Raw genomic sequence first — 6038 nt, forward strand, 5'->3', positions numbered from 1 at the left:
GTTCAACGTGTCTTAAAGACAGTGGCTGCTGTGGCTGCTGTTAGTGTTTTCACAATCCCAGTTTCTGTTTGTTGAGCACTTACGATGAAGTAAAGCGCTGGGAGCACTTTAGAGGCGCTATCTAGTTTAGTTTTGTTTATTCCAAATACCATTTAAAAGAGGGATTAGCAGGGACCCAAGATTTGAGCAGATGTCTATTGTAAATATGGATGAAAAATGTTCGGCTTTGACCATTATTAGGCATAGGGTTTGCTAAACCACTTCCCCCATTGTGTAAGTAAACTCTAGAATTATTTTCCCAAAGGCGTCACTCTTAAGTTTTCCAGAAATCCCTTTTGTTCTATGAATTCATAAGTTTAGGACAGTCTTTCCCTTTAGGGTGCCATGAAATCATTATCTGTTTCCAATACCTTGGACCATCTCAGTGGCTGCCATCCCTGGTGAAAATGAAAACCCAGCACTATTCCTTTGAGAACAACTGGACCAGTTTTCCCACTCTCTTGGTAGGTGCTAGACAATGTCAGTGTGTTAGCTACAGCAACACCCATCAGTGCGATGAGCTGTAGAAGAAAACCATAGATTTGGAGTTCAGTTGGTGTTCATTATGACTCTACCATTCACACATAACCTATGTAACCCTAAAGGAGCCCCTCTCCTCCTCTGGGCACAGCATCCACATTTATGAAAGGGTTTGTCATATTTGAGATCATATTTGAGATCCTTTGAATTTGAACTTTTCCTTAATCCTAGAATTGCCCAACTCTTTTTGCTGAAAAATTCAGAGAGAAATAGCTGCTCAATTTATTGAGCAGAGTGCAGGCAGGCTCTGCCTCCTTTGGCCCAGTGTTCTTTTTAAAATTGCTGTTCTTTGACAATTTCACATATGTATGAATATGTTCTGGTCACTGCCCCTCACCCCCATTACGTCCACCATCCTTCTCTCCTTCTTCCCCACAAGCCCCCTCCTACTGTCATATCTTTTGTAGTTGTGGTTATGGTATATTAGGCTTAATTAGGGCTGCTTACATAAGCATAGGTGAAGAGTTATGGGCAAGTTTGGGACTCAGCATAATATTATTTATTTATGTATATGAGGGTTTGTCTGCATGCATGCCTGGTCCCCTCTGAGTCCAGAAAAGGGTGTAGAATCCTCTGGGTCTAGAATTATAGGTATCGTGAGCCTCCATGTGGGTGCTGGGAATTGAACCCAGGTCCTCTAGAAGAGTAGCTAGTACTCTTAACGATTGATCCATCTCTCCAGCCCCAATCCAGCATCCTTGAAAACAGCTCTCAGTAACTGTCCCAAAGTTTTATCAGTTGATAAGAAAATCAAACTACATATATAACCCAAAGATAGTGAAGTGGATCCTAAATATAATAAAAAGGTTTTATTATAGATGGGTCAAGGGTACGTGTGTCAGTGTTAAATTGGGGCATTATTATTAGGAGTGTGACCTCACCTTTTTTTTCTCATTTATAAACTAGGAAGAATATTAATACCTGCTTAATAGGGTTGGAGAATTCAGTGAGCCACATAAAATGCCTACAACAAATACTGAGTAACTAGGAGAATATTTTTAAACACTTCTTAGAGGGGCCAGATGGAAGAGACACCATAGGAAACTAAAACCTGGATAACAACACAGGGACACCATATCAGGGACACCATATCAGGGACACTGTATCAGGGACACTATATAGGTTTCCCAAGCTAATGTAACAAATTATCACCAACATGGAAGTTTAAACCAAGAGAAATTTATTCTCCCATTTCTGGAATTCAGAAGTCAGTTTCACTGAACCTAAACCAACATTTTAAAAAAGTTCCCCTCCCCTCCTTCCTAATGCTTGAGAGGGGAGGCTGCTTGTCTTAATTAGGGTTGCTACTACCGAGACAAGATACCACAATTAAAAACAACTTGGGCAAGAGAAGTCTTATTTTCTTAATAAGACTTTCTTAGACTTATGTCTCCTAATCACAGTTCACTGAGGGAAGCCAAGGCAGGAGTCTGGAGTCAGGAGCTAATGCAGAGGTCATGGAGGAGTGCTGCTTACAGGCTTCTCATAGCTTGCTCAACCTGCTTTCTTGTAGGAGCCAGGAACACCAGACCAGGGATGACACCATCTACAATGAGCTGGGCCTTCCCCATCCATCACTTAAGGCTTGCCTTCAGAGCATTTTCTCAACTGAGGATCTCTCCTGTCTGATGACTACAGCTTATGTCAAGTCGCCTAAAACTAGCCTGTACGCTGCTTCCTGCCTGTCCAGATTCCCCTGACAGTTAGAATCCTCAGCTTATAACTATGTCATTTCAGTCTATGTTTCTGTCTGCACATCCCTCTTCCTGTCTCCATTCTCTTTGAGTATGTATCATATCTCCCTCTGCTTCTCTTTCAAAAAACCTTTTTGATTATATTAAGAACCCACCTTGGAAATCTTGGATAATCTCCCATCTCAAGATCCTTAGTGACACCTTCAAGAACTCTTCCCAGATAAGGTAACACAGGTTCTAGGACCGATGACATGGACATTAGAGGGCTACATTTTAGCTTAGTATAGGCACTAAGTATTTTTTCAGGCATAAGCTTTTCTTTATGATGAAAGTCGACTTAGCTTGAACATCTTTTTCTATATCTTTCCTATGTCTTAGCTTTTGTCTCCTATTCAGAACTTTAGTGTGGATGAAATATTTTCAGGTAGAGTGGGACACGGCTGCCTGAACTTGGTAATGTGTGTTCCTATGAACAAAACAGTAATAGTTCAGGTTCTTACTGTCTTTTCTTATTCTGATAGAAACATAGCTTTTCAACATTCACAGAATGAAGAAAATCAAGATTTACATTTCACAATTATTTTGTGACTGATTTCACAGCTCTCTGATGAGATATAAAATTATCTTTTACACCTTGAAGAAGGGTTAGAATTCTTCTTTCCTGGCTTTACCCCCTCACTCTTTTTATGATATTATGATCTAGCTCAGGAGGAAGTAGTCCAATGAAGTGACCAACTACAATCTTTGCACAGTATGGGACTCGGAGTGAGTCACCAAACTACCCTAAACCTTAATTCCCATATTTTAAATGCAGAAACTGACAAGGCAAGAAAGGATGTCTTCAGATTAAATGGGATTATGGAGGTGAAAAGTCCCAGCATAATGACTTGTATATGTTGTTCTTGGGTTTTGTTGGGGTTTTGTTTTGTTTTGTTTTGAGACAAGGTTTCTCTGTGTAGCCCTGGCTTTCCTGGAACTTGGTCTGTAGACTAGGCTGGCCTTAAAATCACAGAGATCCACCTGCCTCTTTTTCCCTGGTTCTGAGATTAAAGGCATGTGCCACCATCACCCAGCATATATGTTGTTCTTAATAGATACTAATTCTTTTCCCTATCTTCCTGTAGGATAACTATTCATTTTGCATTCACTTCTAGTAGTGCTGGGGGGGTCACAGGCAACAATTCTGATGCTTAAGAAGGGGATGGCATCTGAAGTGTAAATAAAATATCTAATAAAAAAAAGAGTTTGAGACTTGCTGGGCAGTGGTGGCGCATGCCTTTAATCCCAGCACTTCGGAGGCAGAGGCAGGCAGAGTTCTGGGTTTGAGGCAAGCCTGGTCTACAGAGTTAGTTCCAGGGCAGCCAAGGCTGCACAGAGAAACCCTGTCTTGAAAAACAAAAACAAAAACAAAAACAAAAACAAAAACAAAAACAAAACAACAACAAAAAAAGAGTTTGAGGGGCTGGAGAGATGGCTCAGTGGTTAAGAGCACCGACTGCTCTCCCAGAGGTCCTGAGTTCAATTCCCAGCACCACATGGTGGCTCACAACCATCTGTAATGGGAGCTGATGCCCTCTTCTGGTGTGTCTGGGGATAGTGACAGTGTCCTAACGTATGAAATAAATAAATCAATCTTTAAAAAAAAAAAAAAAAAAAAAAAGAGTTTGAGACTTGGGCTGGAGAGATGGCTCAGCGGTTAAGAGCACTGACTGCTCTGCCAGAGGTCCTGAGTTCAATTCCCAGCAACCACATGATAGCTCACAACCATCAGTAATGTGATTCAATGCACTCTTCTAGTGTGTCTGAAGATAGCTACAATGTGTACTCATATAAATAAAAAAATAAATACATTTTTGCTGGGCAGTGGTGGTGCATGCTTTTAATCCCAGCACTTGGGAGGCAGAGGCAGGCAGATTTCTGAGTTTGAGGCCAGCCTGGTCTACTTTTACAAAGCAATCAGGCCATGGCCCTTTCCCTTGTAGACCATGCAATTTTGTTGGAAAGGAAAGATGTTTGTTGCTGAATACTTGGTGGATACTTGGGATATAGGGTAGTCACATCTGAGTTTGGAAGGTACTTTGATCATACCAGTATCCAAGAACAATGATCTTGGACTGTGTATTGAGTAAAGTAAGCCTCATATTGATAATTAATAGGTCTTGGCTCTATTACTGGTTTAGCCAACTGTCTTTGTGTGATCTTGGATGGGTTATTTTCCCTTTTAGGGGCTTGATTTCTATGTCTGAAAAGCAAATGGATGAGACTAATTCTCAGTATAAGAAAAAAAATAACAAATCACTTGATTGCTGCAAGGGAAAAAAAATCAGAAAACAGAGACCAACAGTCATCAACTATAGAAGTCCCCTCAGAAACATTCATGGAGCAAAATGCAACTGGAACAACACTCCAAATGGAAAGAACCATGTGCCAAATGGAAGAAGAGAGGTAGAATGAGGGGTCGCAGAAGGAGAGAGAGTTGGCTAGGTGTGCTGGCAGAAGGATTTACGCAGCACTGTGTAAATGTGTTGCTTATGTGCTGTTCTTAGCACTCTCTTTGCCTCAACGCCATTAAATTTGTGTGTGTGTGTGTGTGCACTTGTGTGCACTTGTGTGCACTTGTGTGTGCATGTGCCCACAGAGGCCAGAAGAGATCACCAGATCCCCTACAAGTGGAATTACAATCACAGGTCCTCTGCAAATGCAGAATGTGTCCTTACCCACTGAGTCATGCCTCTAGCTTCTTGGAGCACAGATTTTAAAAGTCAAAGAAAGCAGGAAGGTGGGGGCATAGGCCTTTAATCCCAGCACTCAGGATGCAGAGGCAGGTAGATCTCTGTGAGTTTGAGGACAACCTGGTCTACAGAGTTCCAGGGTTGCCAGAGCTACCTAGAGAAACCCTGACTCAAAAACAAAAAGTCAAAGAGGGGTTGAAGAAAACAGCCACGCCCCATGGTTGATAAGTGTAGGAGCCAGGCGGCCACTTTCCACGTACTGATGAGAAAAGTGAGAGGCTGGTCTAGAGTTAGCAAGTGGTACTCTGGTCAACTTCTATAGTGTTTGATATAGGTCCAGGGTCAGCATTCCTCTCCCTCTTGTTGACACTTCATTTTCTTATTGAAAATTTTCTTATTGAAAATGAAGTGCAGCTTGTGAGGTTGGAGGTCAGATCCCCTGTGGCTCGTATGCTGGACTTTTAGCAGGGGAATATCTGGGAATCCCTTTTCCGAGATCTGAAGGTCAGGAGGTTCCAGCAGTTTCTCTCAACTCCCAGAGCAGATTTGTCCACTGCATATTTTCAGACTGCCAAGAAACAACTATTTCGTTCTCGGGAAGTTCTCCATCTGCTGCCTTGTAGAAATGCTTGCATGTCCCCTGTGCCTAGCGTGTCATGTCCAAACACTTTCTCACCAGAGCCTTAGACATGTTTTCCTAACGCTCATGTTCCATGTGACCTCAGACTTATTAATGACTCTACAGCTGAGCTGTAGTCAGTCTCAGAACACAGTTGAAGTGCTCTGATCCGTTATATGTATTGGCCAGCTTTTTGGTACTGGACATTGAGCCTAGGATCTTGAGCATGCTAGGCAAACACTCCGTTCTGAGCTTTGTCCTCAGCCCTACAGTATTTGTTGTTGTTTTGTCTTGTTTAGGGGGTGGTAAGTAAATGTAAAATGACTGAATAAAATTGCAAAACTCTCCATGGCATCTACTGTCATTGTAGAAAGAGCCAACTCTTTCAAAGAAAACTCTATTTTAAAAAAAAAT

The sequence above is a fragment of the Arvicanthis niloticus genome, chromosome 2 (genome assembly GCF_011762505.2).
Source record: "Arvicanthis niloticus isolate mArvNil1 chromosome 2, mArvNil1.pat.X, whole genome shotgun sequence".
Lineage (NCBI taxonomy): Eukaryota > Metazoa > Chordata > Mammalia > Rodentia > Muridae > Arvicanthis > Arvicanthis niloticus.